The sequence below is a fragment of the Muntiacus reevesi genome, chromosome 12 (genome assembly GCF_963930625.1).
Source record: "Muntiacus reevesi chromosome 12, mMunRee1.1, whole genome shotgun sequence".
Classification (NCBI taxonomy): Eukaryota; Metazoa; Chordata; class Mammalia; order Artiodactyla; family Cervidae; genus Muntiacus; species Muntiacus reevesi.
In genome coordinates, this window is record NC_089260.1 from 21,610,217 (window position 1) to 21,624,646 (window position 14,430).

Sequence of the window (14,430 nt, forward strand, 5' to 3'; positions counted from 1 at the left end):
ATATGAAAAGTGTTTTACAAGAGCCCTTAGAGTTTGCCAGGGAAACTGAGCTCCAGTCAGTTTTATAACACATCTTTATAGGCTTCCTTTTCCTTCCTGCTTACTTCTCCACACCTCTACTGAACTGTTCTGAGGTCACCTCCAGATAAACTACTTGCACTTGAATCAGTCTCAAGGTAACCTTCTGGGAAAGCCATGCCAAGAGAGCTTCTAAGATATAATAATGAAATAAATTGGAACATAATAGCCAAATTATTGCTGAGATTCTAGACAGTATAGATTTTTAAAAATCATAATTATTCAATTCTAGATCACTGCCTCTGGCAAATAATAGATATTCAACAAATGCTCTTTAAAATAAAAATATGATCTAATTGAATTTCCTCACCATGAGCAATCTGACCAACCCCACCCACACCCTCCCAGCTTCACCCTCTCAGTGATATAATTTATAATGTTGCTGAGGCATGACTTTTTGTTGGGTCTTATATTTCTTTCCATTGATGTTGACATTGTGAATAATATCCTCCTTTTAATATTCATTCTAATCTGGGCTCAGGACCCCCATACTTTTCTACTTCTCATGTCTCTCTGGGTCTTCGCTCTTTTAAATTTAACTATGTTTCCCAAAACACTATGGCCTTTCTTCTCTTCTCCCTCTGTTCCCAGTGCCTCAGGGAGCTTATCCACTCACAAAGCTTCAGCTACTAATTTACAAATGACATTTAAATTAAAAAAAAAATCTCTAACCTTGGCTTTTTACCCTTTCTCTAATAGCACGTTTCAACTGTTTTACAAGCCTTTCCCACTGACTTCCTCCAACTCAACAGTCGTAAGGAGAGTTTATTATTGTTTCCACCTACTGTCTCTGTGCCCTTTTCCCTGCCTTCCAAATTGTAGTCACTTTAAACCTAAATCTCTGCCTCTCCTTTGCTGCCTCTGCAGGCAGCCCATTCTACGAGTTACTCCATGTCACCCTCCTTCCATTTCTACCTCTCCTCTCTCACATCTCATAGGTCCATTTACATACATAGTCATATGTGTGTGCACATGTAGGCACAAACACACACACACCTTTCCTTTATTGCCTATAACTAACAGCTTTGTTTTTGTCATCCATTCAGAGCCAAACATCTTCCAAGACTCTGCTTTTCATGTCCAGGGACCAAGTACCATAACTCTGCTTTCTTCACATTTACTCCCTTCTTTCTGTTCCTACTGCCACTGCTGTTGGTGAAACCCCCATCATTTCTTCCCTGATTATCACAGTATTCTTCTAGCTGTTCTTTCTGCCTTCCTTGCTGTCTTCCTTTTCTTTACCCAAAGCACACTGTGCCCTTATAGCAAAGCTTGTTACCTGTGTGCCTGAAATCATTCAAGGGCACAAGAGAACCCAAACTCTGCCTCTTACCCCGCTTCCACTCTCAGAGTAGCTTCCAGTCAACCTCGGCCACCTGCAATGTGAATATACTCTTTCTCTCATGTCTCTGTGCATTTGGCTGTGCTGTTTTATTATCCACAAAGCCCTGTGCTCCCCCTTCCTGCCCTTCTTTATCACACTAACTCCAATTCTCACTTCAAGACTCAGCCCCAGGTTACCCCAAAGTGGACCTTCCCTAAAGCCTCCAGTCTGGAATAGATATCAACTCCTCAGATATTTCTGTGGTCTTTAGGCTTACTAGGATGAGAACATTCACTGCATAATTCCAAATATCTCTTTATTTGTCTATCTCACCCATGCACTGCTGCCGCCGCTAAGTCACTTCAGTCGTGTCTGACTGTGCAACCTTATGGACTGTAGCCCGCCAGGTTCCTGTGTCCATGGGATTCTCCAGGCAAGAATAATGGAGTGGATTGCCATGCCCTCCTCCAGGAGATCTTCCCAACCCAGGGATCAAAGCTCCACCTCTTTATGTCTCCTGCATTGGCAGGCAGGTTCTTTGCCACTAGTGCCACCAACTATGTGCTATTTATTTATTGTTTATCTTTGTATCCTTCTTATCTAGAACAATGTCTGGTTTATAGCAAGGGCTCAGCAAATAACCTTTAGAAAATGAGTCAATTAATCCTTTTCTTTAACTTTTCTCCAATATCAGCAAATGATGCACATCTTTCTTTATTCAAGACCCTTGTGTTCCCCTTGATTCTTTATACCCATTTTTCCTGTTTCCTCTTATATCTCACTTCATCTGTTCAACTTAGCAATACAGTACCACAGTTAATGCCATCTTGTGCCTGTTTTATTTGTTTATAATTTTTTTCTTAATCTCACTTGAATGTAATATGCAATAGAGGAGGATAACTATATCTATTTTGTCAGGTTTTACCTAACAGAAAGATATGCCTATGACGGCTTCTTGATAAATATTGACAAATTTCAGTGTAAGATCAGCACCCCTCTGAGGGAGTTAAAGAGGACAAGGTGGTGAACCCATTGAGGCAATTAAGATTTGTTTGTAACAGAATCCATTTTCAATCGTTCACTATGACCTGGGTGAAGGCCAAGAAGGTATTCTGCTCTACCATGCTTTCTGTGAAGTCTCATCCAGCCTTGCACTTTCCAGTGACAAACCATCTGGGAAATTCCATCTGTCTCTGCTTGGAAACTGAGGTGGCAGTCGCCCACTGTGAGCAATTTTCTATTAACTTCTTGGATAAGATCAGTCAGATTTATACTGAATTGATGGGAACCGTAAGAGCAGGGTTGTTCCAAGAGAAGACAAATGTACTGATTCCTCTAATTGGGCTTAAGCTGGTTTCATTCACGGATGCCCTTAGGTTCTAGTAGTGCAAGGACTTATAACCTTTTTAATTGTACCCTGTTCCTCTGAGGAAACGTTGGTGAAATTCATTATTGATGGAGATTGTAGATTTGTCCCTTAGGGAGGCCAAGATCTGGCTTCTCTTATACTCTATCTGCCATGTGGAGAATTAATGGGAATTGAGTGGACAGTGGAAGCTGCTCCAAGAAGACATGAGGCAAGACACTTAGTACAGCAGAGCCTTGGAAAATGGTGTGTTGGTTTGGTTTCTAGAATCAGAGGAGGACTTTTTGTTTGTTTTCTGTTTGTTTGTGGAAGAGGAGAGCACTCAGGGACAAGAGAGATTGGCATGAAGTCCCAAGTTAGTGAAAGCATCCTGTCAGAAAGAAAGAAACCAAACACCAAGGAATTACTCAACAATTCAAATCTGTCAAAGCAAATGAGCGAGGTCGATTATATGTGGATCTGGAGGGATTTATTGTATTATAATGTAGTCATAGTGATATTGGCTGTGGATGGAATTCTTTTGTAATGTGGGAAAATAATATTGAAATGAAAACATATATTTTGCCTTTCCTAATAATTTGTATCTGCCTCCTAAAATTACACCTTTTATGCGTAGCTAGTCTGTCTGCTAATCTCAATCTACCTTTAATTTGCCTTTTCTTCTGATGGTGAAATCTTTCTAGGTTCTTTATGTTTGCACTTGGATTTGAAAGGTAGGAACACAAAGACACAATTTCTTGCCATATATAGACAGTTTTATTTATGGGTCTAACCTACTGATCTGTGCCTGAAATTTAAACACATTTTGCCTTTGGGTTATGCTACATGGCTAAAACACTTTACTTACACTTAGGCCAAGTTTGAATAAACAGAAAGCATCTTTTTTTGGTTTGTTTAAGATTATTTATTATTCCCTTTTTCTAGAATTCCAAGGAGAATTTTTATGGAAAATGGTCTTCTCATGGAGTTATTAAAATGACTCTGTGATATGCTATTAATTAATCAATGTCTGGAAGGAGTAACTACTTCATGTCATTTAATATGATTAAAGTTGCTCTACTAAGAAGACAATGTATATAAAGTTGAATAGACCAATGAGTAACACAACCTTTTCCATGAGCATAGGTATAAAAGATGCAGTTTGGCTATTGGTTTAAGCATCCAGATTCTCTTTATGGAGTTGTTCCTGTTTGTAAATCTTTTGTCAAGCTTCAGGGTCCCGTAGGGGATAGAATCTCTGTTCCCTAAGGAAAGTCTATCAGATTCTTGGGTGGTGAGGGAATGATTTGCAAACTATAGCTCTGCTGTTTCCATAACACAAATAATGGAATATAAAGTTGGCAAAAATGTTTTTGGCTGGAGGAGAAGGTAAAATGATAACACACTTGTGAGGAGCAGTTTACAAAGTTGACCCAAAATTTTGTTGATTATTTGCTGATATATCTGGCTTGCCTTTTAAAGTCTTTCTCCTTGACTTTTTCAAGACTTGCCATTCCACAGCTCTTTATAAAACAATTGTCTGGCATGAGCACTTCCCTGTTATTTACATGGTTATAATATATATTGTTCCAGTATTTCAAAAATTTAGCAAATGATGTCTACTGGGCATAATTAATACATTCAGTAACTTGGAGATAACTGTTAAAGAAATGGACATAAGTGCTATTTTGTATTCCTTTTGATTGTTCTTACAAATCAATATTACATAGTTTCTCTTATTTGAGAAACTCTGTTTTGGAGATGAGCATCTCTTTTCCTTGTACATTTAAGTATTCAATTTAAAGTCATTCTGCATTATTCATTTGCTTTTATGTCACTTTAAAAAATATAATCCTTTGCCCTAGTTCAACAAAACTATGGCTTCTTGATTCTAGTAATTTGTATATCATTTGTGCTATTTTATATGGTTTATGTCTCTTTCCATTTTAAAGGTCAGGAGCTCAGAATGAAGCGTAGGGTTATGTGCCTACGTCTTGTGGTTTTCTCATACTCTTTTCTCAGGGTCAGAAACATGAGCACTGCTTATCTGTGTGTCTTTGGTATGGTGTCTCATACAAGGCTGGATTCAAAAAGTGACAGCCAGGGCTATGGTGTCATCTGAAGTCTCAACCAAAGGAAGACCTGCTTGAAAGGTCACTGCATGGCTGTTGACTCAGTACCTTGCCTCCTAGGCTTCTCCGAGAAGCTCATAGCATGGCAACTGGCTCCTCTCTGAGCAAGCAAATGAGAGGGCAAGACAAGGAGCCCAGGACAGAAATCATAGTCTTTTCATAAACTAGTCTTAGAAGTAGGCATCCCATTACTTTTGCTGAATTCTTTTTATTAAAATTGAATCAGCAGGTCTAGCCCACTCTGAAGGGAAAGGCATTGTACATGGGCTTAAAACCAAAGGCTGGGATCGCTGGGGGCCATCTCAGAGGCCGTTTACTGCTAAGATAATGAACGTAAATAGTTACCTCACCTCTGAATAAGGAAGGACTTTCAAATAATAGTAGCACTAGGAGAAATCACAAAAGAAAATCCAGTTAATTTAAATAGAAAAGACTAATTCATATATTATAAAACATCATAACCAAAAATCAAAGTTTAACTGATAAGCAAAAGATATACGTAAAAATGAGATACATTTTATTCTCGTTTTTGAAGGTAGATAAGCTACTCCATATAGAAACTCAGGAATACATTCTTGATTAATTTGTTTAGAAATTGATTATTAATATGAGGACATAGAAAGATGAATGAAAATATATGGAACAGTTATGTAAAATCTAATGGGAAATAGGAGCCAGAGGCAGGCTGTTTGCTGAGTATTTCTCCTTCAGTAATTTTGAGAAACATACACTAACACGTTGTAAAGATCAGAAATGGGGAGAAAGCATGGGAAAGAGCCCGTGATGTGCTCAGAGTCATCTGATGCTAGTCCCAACTGTTATTACCCTAAGTGCTGTCTTGGGTAATCACACCTGCTCTCAGTTTCCTCATTTATAAAATGGGGGTTATAATACCAGCCCTACATCTTAGAGTTGTTGTAAAATTATATAAAATTATATGCATTTAGTCACTTTGAAAAATATACAGATTGTTATACAATCTAGATTACTTTTTATTATGCCTGTGAATAGAAAGTAGATTACTCATTCCCTTAATTTGCCAAACTGTGCTTCCAGCCTTTTCTTGTCTGTCCCCTCTCTGAACATATTTTAAAAAGCACTCTTGGCTGTCATTGTACATATACATCTTCATACATGTGTGCACACATGTATTTATATACACACAAATATACACATGCTTATTGATTAGCTAGCATCAGTATTCTGAGAACTCATAGCCTAGAGAAGTACAAGGTATACACTTAGAGTATTTATCATCTAAGGAGACAATCACCCCAGAAACAAGAGAAAAAACATGTTTTTAGGAAGAGAAAGAAAGGTTAAGTGGTCACACTGCTTTTTGAATTATCCTGGCTCCTTTGTGTTTTCTTTTTGTAAGGAGTATTTCTTCAGAAAGCTTTTCTCAGGTGTGTGATTGGGGATTTCAGACAGTTGGAAAAGTAATTTACCCTGTCTGATTCACTTTTGAGTCTGGTTTGTATTTTAAAATGCTAACTCAATTCTTTCGTTACTTATGGCAGTTTAGAGCTCGGTACAGAATGGAGTGAATAAGGCACATCACTAGGCAGACAGCGACGCGCCATAAAATAAGAAAGAAGGGGGACAAACTTTGGAGGAGCAGAGGCAGTTCATGGGCCTTAGGTTTTAGCTTTTATTGAGAAGTGAAGCAAATACCATTTGTTTCTCGTGGCGTCGCAAAGAGCCGGACAGGACTGAGCGGCTAGGCGCGGCGCAGCAGAGCCCCATGAGCGCGGGCATTATCTCACGGCCGGGGCGGCCGATGCTAACCTTGGGTGTGCCATTATTACCACCCTGATCTTAGTCATTGCCCCCAGGCATGTGTAGGATGTTATTCTGTGGAAGGTGACAGCCTCCTGGGCATCTGAGATAGGCACCAGGGTCCAAAGTGAAAGCCAATGTCGCTCAGCCATGGGCGACTCTGCGACCCCACGGACGATCCAGTCCAGGGAGTTCTCCAGGCCAGAATGCTGGAGTGGGTAGCCTTTCCCTTCAGGGCATCTTCCCACCCCAGGGATTGAACTCAGGTCTCCTGCATTGCAGGCAGATTCTTTACTGTCTGAGCCACCAGAGAAGCCCAAGAATACTGGAGTGGGTAGCCTATCCCCTCTCCAGGGGATCTTCCCAACCCAGGAATCGAACCGGGGACTCCTGCATTGCAGGTGGATTCTTTACAAATGAGCTACCAAGTACATGTCAAATAAGGTATCAACTCTGGGGGCAGGGGATTTGGGAGGCTGGGCAGAGAGATAGCATTTGCCTTCAATGCAGTAGTTCAGAGGTGGAGAAAAGAATTTATCCTTTACCTGAATATTTCCAGCAGGGAACATGGCAATTTTAATAACCGTGGCCTTTGTTCCAACTTTGTGAAAATGACTCTTAAGAGTAAGTGGACGTTGGCAGAAGCGTTCTCATCGTTGCTGATTCTCCAGGAGGAGAAGGTTGAAGGAAGAGTGCATGACAAAAGTCAACCGTGGTCCGCTCCATTATTTCATTAATCAAGTGGAGGCATTCTGAAAAATGTTTCTCTTCAGTTGAAGCCATCTATTTTTTGGTGTTAATCTGCGCCCTGTGGCAGTGTTTTGTGAAAGGAAACAATGAACAGTTGTAGCATCCCCCCACCCCCAGCTGCTGTCGCCCCTGTCAGAAGGCTCCAAGGATGATGCGAGTCTGTATCATCCTGATAAGGAAAAGAGGATTCAGATGGCTTTGGAGAGAATTTGTGAGAGTACAGAGTGCCGTTTTGGACTAGACGAGCTGTGGACGACGGCAGAGGCCCTTAATGGGAACTAAGGGTTCCGTGCCAGACCTTCTGCTGCTTCTTGAAGATTTTCTAATGAAATATTTCAATGGTGAAATTCTGAAACTGTCAGAGGGACTGAGGTTCAAGATGCTGTTTTAAGTTTTGTGTTCCCATAATCTGTGATTAGCCAATCGAGGTTGAAAAAACAAAAAACAGAAAAAAAAAACAAACCACAAAAAACTTAAGAAGCTCCCAGAGTGTGCATGGAGGTCACTTATCTGCTGACAATATGTTTCCATGCTATTGTCATCATGAGCTCTGTGCAAGTGGTCAGTGCATTTTATATACTGTGGTTCCTATTTTATGGCTGGATGAAATATGAAACTACCTTTTATAATGCTGACTCTCTTTTGGCAGGCCTTTGGATTCACATATGGTTCAGTTAAGCTGTTTTGGAGCCTGATGTACCTTTGTTATTTATTGGAATTTTTGAGAGGGGATAAATGTGCTATTTTTGCTCTGGATTAGAAAAAAAAAAACATTAAATGTTTCCTAAAAATTCATATAGCTAAGAGAATTCCAGTGAGCTTTAGAAACTGAGCTGACATTCCTAGCTAAAATAAAGTCATTCTTACTCTTAAAGGAAAAAAAAAAAAAAGACAACTGAAGTGCCAGTAAAATAGAAGCAATATGTTATAGCACACCACAATAAAATGAAAACAGAGAGCAATTAGTGAATGGGGGCCGGAAAAGTGGTCATCCTGTAACCAGCAGTAATCTTTAAGCATCTTTAAACTAACAGATACTACTAGGATTTTCTTTCATTCATTCCACTGTTATTCTGGCAGGTTATAAATAAACATACAGGCATAAAGAGTCCAAAACAAAGTGGTTGTCAAAGGGATGAATGATAGGCAGTGACCTCACATTCCGAGGATGGTAGTATGCTGTTAGGCAGGCTCAGTTGCCTAGAGGTGAAGTGTATTCCCTCTACTGAGCCCTGGCTGATAGACACACTCCCATTCAACTTTAATCTCTTTGTTTTGCTGAGTTTAACTCAAACTGTTAAGTTCTGCTTAAAATAATGTTTGTATGTAAGTATGAGGATAGATAAACTAGAAGGAAAGTGACATATTTACCAATGTCATTTCAAAGCACAGCTTTTTCTTCCTGAAAAAAGAAGTCTCAGAAGGATAGGTATATTTGGAGTGGCTCAGATGGTGAAGAATCTGCCTGCAATGCAGGAGACCCAGGTTCGAACCTTGGGTTGGGAAGATCCCCTGGAGAAGAGAATGGCAATCTGCTCCAGTGTTCTTGCTTGGAGAATTCCACGGACAGAAAAATTTAGTGAGCTATACGGTCCATGGGATCGCAGTCAGACGTGACTAAGGGACTTTCACTTTTCTCAATCTTACTTTGCATTTGTAAAGAGCCTTCAGATTTTTCTTATATGGCCATCTATTTGTGTTTGAAGTTAATCATAAAATGCACTTGCTGGAATGGGCACAATATAAATTTTTGGGCTTTGGTGACCTAAGGGGCTGGTTACAAGAGTGGAGACAGACCCGTTTTAACTTATCACTCTAATTAATCCCCCACCAAATTGTGTGTCTTCCAAGTGGTATGTTATTTTTATCATTTTTACAGTTATTTTATCTTTTTTACATGAGAGGGAAGTGGGATAATTACTTTAATTATTTCATAACTAATTTAACAGTCTTCCCTTGCTGTTAACTACTAGCAACTGAATGCCTAAAATCTCTTTCTCTGATTTTAGATGTATTGTACAGGATGTCTTGAAGAAAACTTGACTCAATTAAGTATGTGCTGCAAGTCAGGAACTCTGCTAAAAAGTGAGGGTATAAAAACTAAATTCTCACCAAGCATAATTACTCCTTATATGAGTATTTAAATATAAGTGAATTCTATCCATATCCTTTATATATCCTTTATATATTACTTTAAGCAAACCTAATGCACAAAAAAACATATTCCCACACAGCCATGCATACACATAAGTTTATACACACATACGGCAAATTGGTTGATTTTTAAGTCAACAAATAAGATTGGTATTTTCATTTTTATTTTGTTAACTCAAGTGATGTGCTTATTTTCTAAATAAAATAGTATCATGAAATAAAGCACACCTCTATTTTTGAACAAGTTACAAAAGCTTAGTGCTTTATTCTGTCATAGATTGGATAACATTGTAAATATTGATAATGTTTCTCATTTTTCCTTGTAATTTCATTATTTTATCTTATGGCAAACCATGTAATTGACAAACTATCATAGTGATATTTTAAGTATTCCAGTAGGTAACTTAGAATAAATACAGAACATTTTGATGTATAAATTTGGATGATGGAAAAGGTATTTTAATTCTTGATTACCTAGAGCCTTATAGAAATGTTAATGTTTGTCAGTGGCAAATATGGTAAGAAAAGAAAAAGAAAATGTGAGAAATGAAAAAATATACAAACATAAAATGCAAAGTGCCCTTTTATATTATTTGATTTTCTGTGAGTTTTCATTTCCCCTTACTCTCTATTCTCTATGCATTTGAATTATTGAGAACTGTCCATAACCTTCATTAAGATGATATAATAAATATTTTGTGATTATTCATGATTCAAACAGTTTAATTGACTTAGGGATACTGAATATAATGTTCAGTTTTCAGCATTTATCTTTAAACTTAAGAAATGAGTGGTTTAGTGGCATTATTGTTATGAAGTATTGCTAATATTGCAAATTTTATATACCACTCACATTGTAGAAAGAAAAGGGTACTCAGTCTTCTGTTGTTTTTATACTGCTGTAGCCACTGAGGTTTTGAAAAGAGAAGCAAGTCATCTCCTTTTAGCTTGTTTGACAGCATTCAAAGGAATGCATGGCCTGCTATTTGAGTAGCATCTTCTCAATAGTTCTCCAACTGTCTTTCCTTAGTTCATATGTAGTTAGTTATCTTAAAGTTGAAAAAAAGGGAAATCAGTAGGAATAAGAAGTACAGTCCATTTTAGGTGGTCAGTTATAGCAATCAAGCTTTCACTTATCTTATTCTGCTATATTGTTTTCCCTTAGTTTCTCCTGAAAGGCATTGTAGGGCGAGTTGAATATTTTCTAATGTCAAATAATACAAAGTATCCATAATGTTTATAGAACTTAATTTCTCAGTAATTTGTTTCTGTTTTGCAGATGTGACTCATCTCAAATCTATCTAATCTATATTGACTAATTGTGAAATAACACAATTAAAATTAAAAAAAAAACTTAACCTAAAATGGTAAAAGTCTTGGATTCCATCAGCATTACACCTGGATATTAATTTTAATGCTCTATTGATAACATGGAAGTGCTTTCATCATTGAGATATGTAGGAGTAAAGCAGATTTCCCAGTGAAGTGACTGAATGTTCACTAGAGTGGTTCAAGTTAGCACTTTTCTTTATTATACTTTAAGAAGAATGCTATCTATTGAATGTAACTGAATATGCTAGAAAACTTATTTAAAAAAGAGGTAACTTCATAACTCCACAGGCATTAATTACATTTATATAGTTTCCATTGATATTTATAATGCTCTTTATGCCATTAAAAATCTGATTCTATATCAGGATGAACTTTGTTATTATTCTATGTACTCTTATTTATGAGATAGTAGGTAAGTCTTTATAATATTTCTGTTAACCATCATTTAATGAGATATGATTTCTGAAATAGCTAAAGAAGTATTTTTTTAATGACAGTGTAATTAAAGGTGCTACAGACTTTTTAAAAGATGTTTTAGCACCTGTATTTCTGTCCAGTTCTTGGAATAAACCTCATTGCATTTGTGATACAGTAAAATTTCTGGATCAGCTTCTATCCATTCTTTTGCAAAAAGATCATCTTGGTTTTAAGCACTTAGCAGCCAATATGGCTGTTCTTAATTTGTCATTGAGATTAGAATGGATATTTGGGTTAGAAAGTAAGAACTAGCTGTAAGCTTTTAAAAAAGAATTTATTTAATTGAGTCAGTCCAAAAAGAAGTTATTTAACTGAGTCAGTCCAGATCTTCAAATTTCTCCCTCTAATTCTATGCTCCCTCTTTACAGACAGTAGCTCTGATTTGTAAGGATTATTGTCTTTGGTTCCCGTGTCAGGGAGTTAAGAGGTGAGAGCAGTTGGATTGCATTTTCAGGATGCCACACGTGCACTCTTTGATCTGAGGTACAGGGTGCCTCAGGGAATAAGTTCAATCTTGATTTCTTTAGTCAATCATCCACTATCAGGTACCACTGCCCTGATTAGCAGGCTGAAGAAAAAGAGCATATCATGGGTGTGTGTGTTACAAAGATGAAAAATAGTGATGAGCCTGTTGGCAACAGAGTCAGCCCCTAGTTTCACTATGTGACATTTGCTTTCTCTTTGCATAAATCCCCGTAGTGTGTGAAGGAACAAAAATCAGTATTTCCATATATCTTTCCACAAACTAATGATTTTTTTTCAGATAGTTTCCTTTCTTTGTTTGATTCGTTGTTGCAGAATGAAAACTGGAAAGAGAACTAGCAGGGTGCATGGTGGTGATTTCTAAGAGAAACTCAAATATAGCTAGCTGCCTGACATTCCTGCCATTCTGTGAACCAAGCCAATGGCTAACTCTTGTGAAGTGTTGTGAGTCTGGAAAACTAGCACCATACCTGTGCTGTTTCTGTCCCTTTATCTGCTACATAGATATAAAATAGTCCTCTAGACCCAAAATGCCTCAGTTGCTTTTTGTTTTTGTTTAGTCGCCAAACAAGAGTCATGTCCAACTCTTTTGAGACCCCATGGACTGCAGCTTGCATCCTGTCAGGTTCCTCTATCCATGGCATTCTCCAGGTAAGAATACTGGAATAGGTTGCCATTTCCTTCTCCAGGGGATCTTCCCGACCCAGGGACTGAACCCCATGCCTCCTGCGGATTCTTTACCACCGACTCACCAGGGAAGCCCAATGAATGCTTCAGAATCCATCCATTAATCACATGTCTCTCCCCAAAAATGAGAGCCCAGAGATTGTCTGAATAACTTCTCATTTGTTCTTTTTCCTTTGGTCAAAGTAAAAGAATATCTCCTAACATATAAGGTTATATACTGATAACAATTGCAGCTTTTGGTCTCTTTTGATACGTATTTGAGATTTGCCCAAGTGTATTTTCTATTATGGTATTGAGATAGAAATGGAGGTTCTGAAAAGATTAAACAGTGGATAAAATTTTTAATCTTAAATCTTTGACAAATCTCACAGTTCTATTTCAAAATTAAAATCATTTACTGAAAAAATATTTTTATTTGTGAGTACTTTTTATAGAAAGATGCAAGGTACAGATATAGTTGTTTCATAAATACTTATGGTATGCTCATGCCCTACTGAAGTTATTTACTGTTGTATTTGACCTTGATGATGGGACTAGTTTGATAAGGTTAAGGTCAATGACTGCATTATTTTTAGACAAGATACCAAGTGTAGAATGTTCTGTTTTGTTTTACCATGTTAACAACTAGTAGCTTTTAGAGTTCTCTATGTACTGCTGATTTCAGCGATGCATTCATCCTCAGTGATTATCCAAAAGATTTCAGCACCTGTAATTAATCACCCATTTGAAAAGAGAAACACAAACTAAGATATAGTTTGACTTTCCCTTCCCCCTCCCCAGACAAATCGAGACAGAGTGTGAATAAGAATAATAACATTGCTTTTGTAATAATCATAATCATGCTCTCAAGATATATGAAAAAGTAACTGAGAAAAATCCTTTTGGTCACATTTACTAATTTAATCCCCTTATATCATTTGTTTAACTTTATGTTGCATCACAGTGATTAGAAAAGGACTTTATCTCTCTTTTATAAAAGAAGAGGGAGTAATGATCTATTCAGTAGTAAATAAGTGTTAGTCACTTAGTCATGTCCAACTCTTTGTGACCCCAGGGACTGAAGCCCACCAGACTCCTCTTTCTGTGGAATTCTCCAGACAAGAATACTGGAGTGAGTAACCATTCCCTTTTCCAGGGCATCTTCCCAACCCAGGGATTGAACCTGGGTCTCCTGCATCTCAGGCAGATTCTTTACTGTCTGAGCCACCAGGGAAGCCCATTCAATAGCAAGTTTCTAGCAAAACTGTTTGTGTTTTATTAATTGTTTAGACTAATGATCACTAATCTCTTTTTTCCATGCAAATATTTATTTAGCTCAATGTAAGAAACATAACAGTTTCAGGAAGCAGCAATGGATTTATATAATAGACCTAAGATAAAATCTCCCATTGTGTCTATTAAACTGTCATTAATGAGTAGTTAAAAAGTCATCCTGACTCTTTTTGTAGATTGCATGAACTTCCCTGCTTCAATGAAAAGTTAAATATTGAAGTGATAATTGTGAGCTTTTGTGTACTAAGGCATAGGGGCCAATGGATGAATGAATCAATGTAGTACAAGAATCTTAAATTTAAAGCTTGAAAAAGCTCTTTTGAGCTATTTCTGTATTAAGGTGCCTTACCTAGTATCATGTGAATATACTACAGCTGTACCAAAGACTTAAGGAATATAAACAAACCTTTTCAGTTTCTTGTGATGGAGATTAATTTATCAGATTGATGTCTGGTAGACTGCAAATAGCTAATGCATTTAACCTCATTCAGTAGCTAAAACTAACCTGTTTATAAATACCCTAATTAGATCAAAGCATAGAAATAACCAGAATGGATATAATGGGCAGAAAGACAAATGAATGCACCTGTATCAATAATAAAGGGCCATTTTTCCCC

At 37.5% G+C, this 14,430-nt stretch overlaps 1 protein-coding gene across 1 annotated transcript in view; it reads left to right on the forward strand.

Moving 5' to 3' along the window:
* Positions 1 to 14,430, forward strand: part of ZFPM2 (zinc finger protein, FOG family member 2) — a 499,657-nt gene that overhangs the window by 260,465 nt on the left and 224,762 nt on the right. The gene's annotated exons all lie outside the window — the stretch shown is intronic.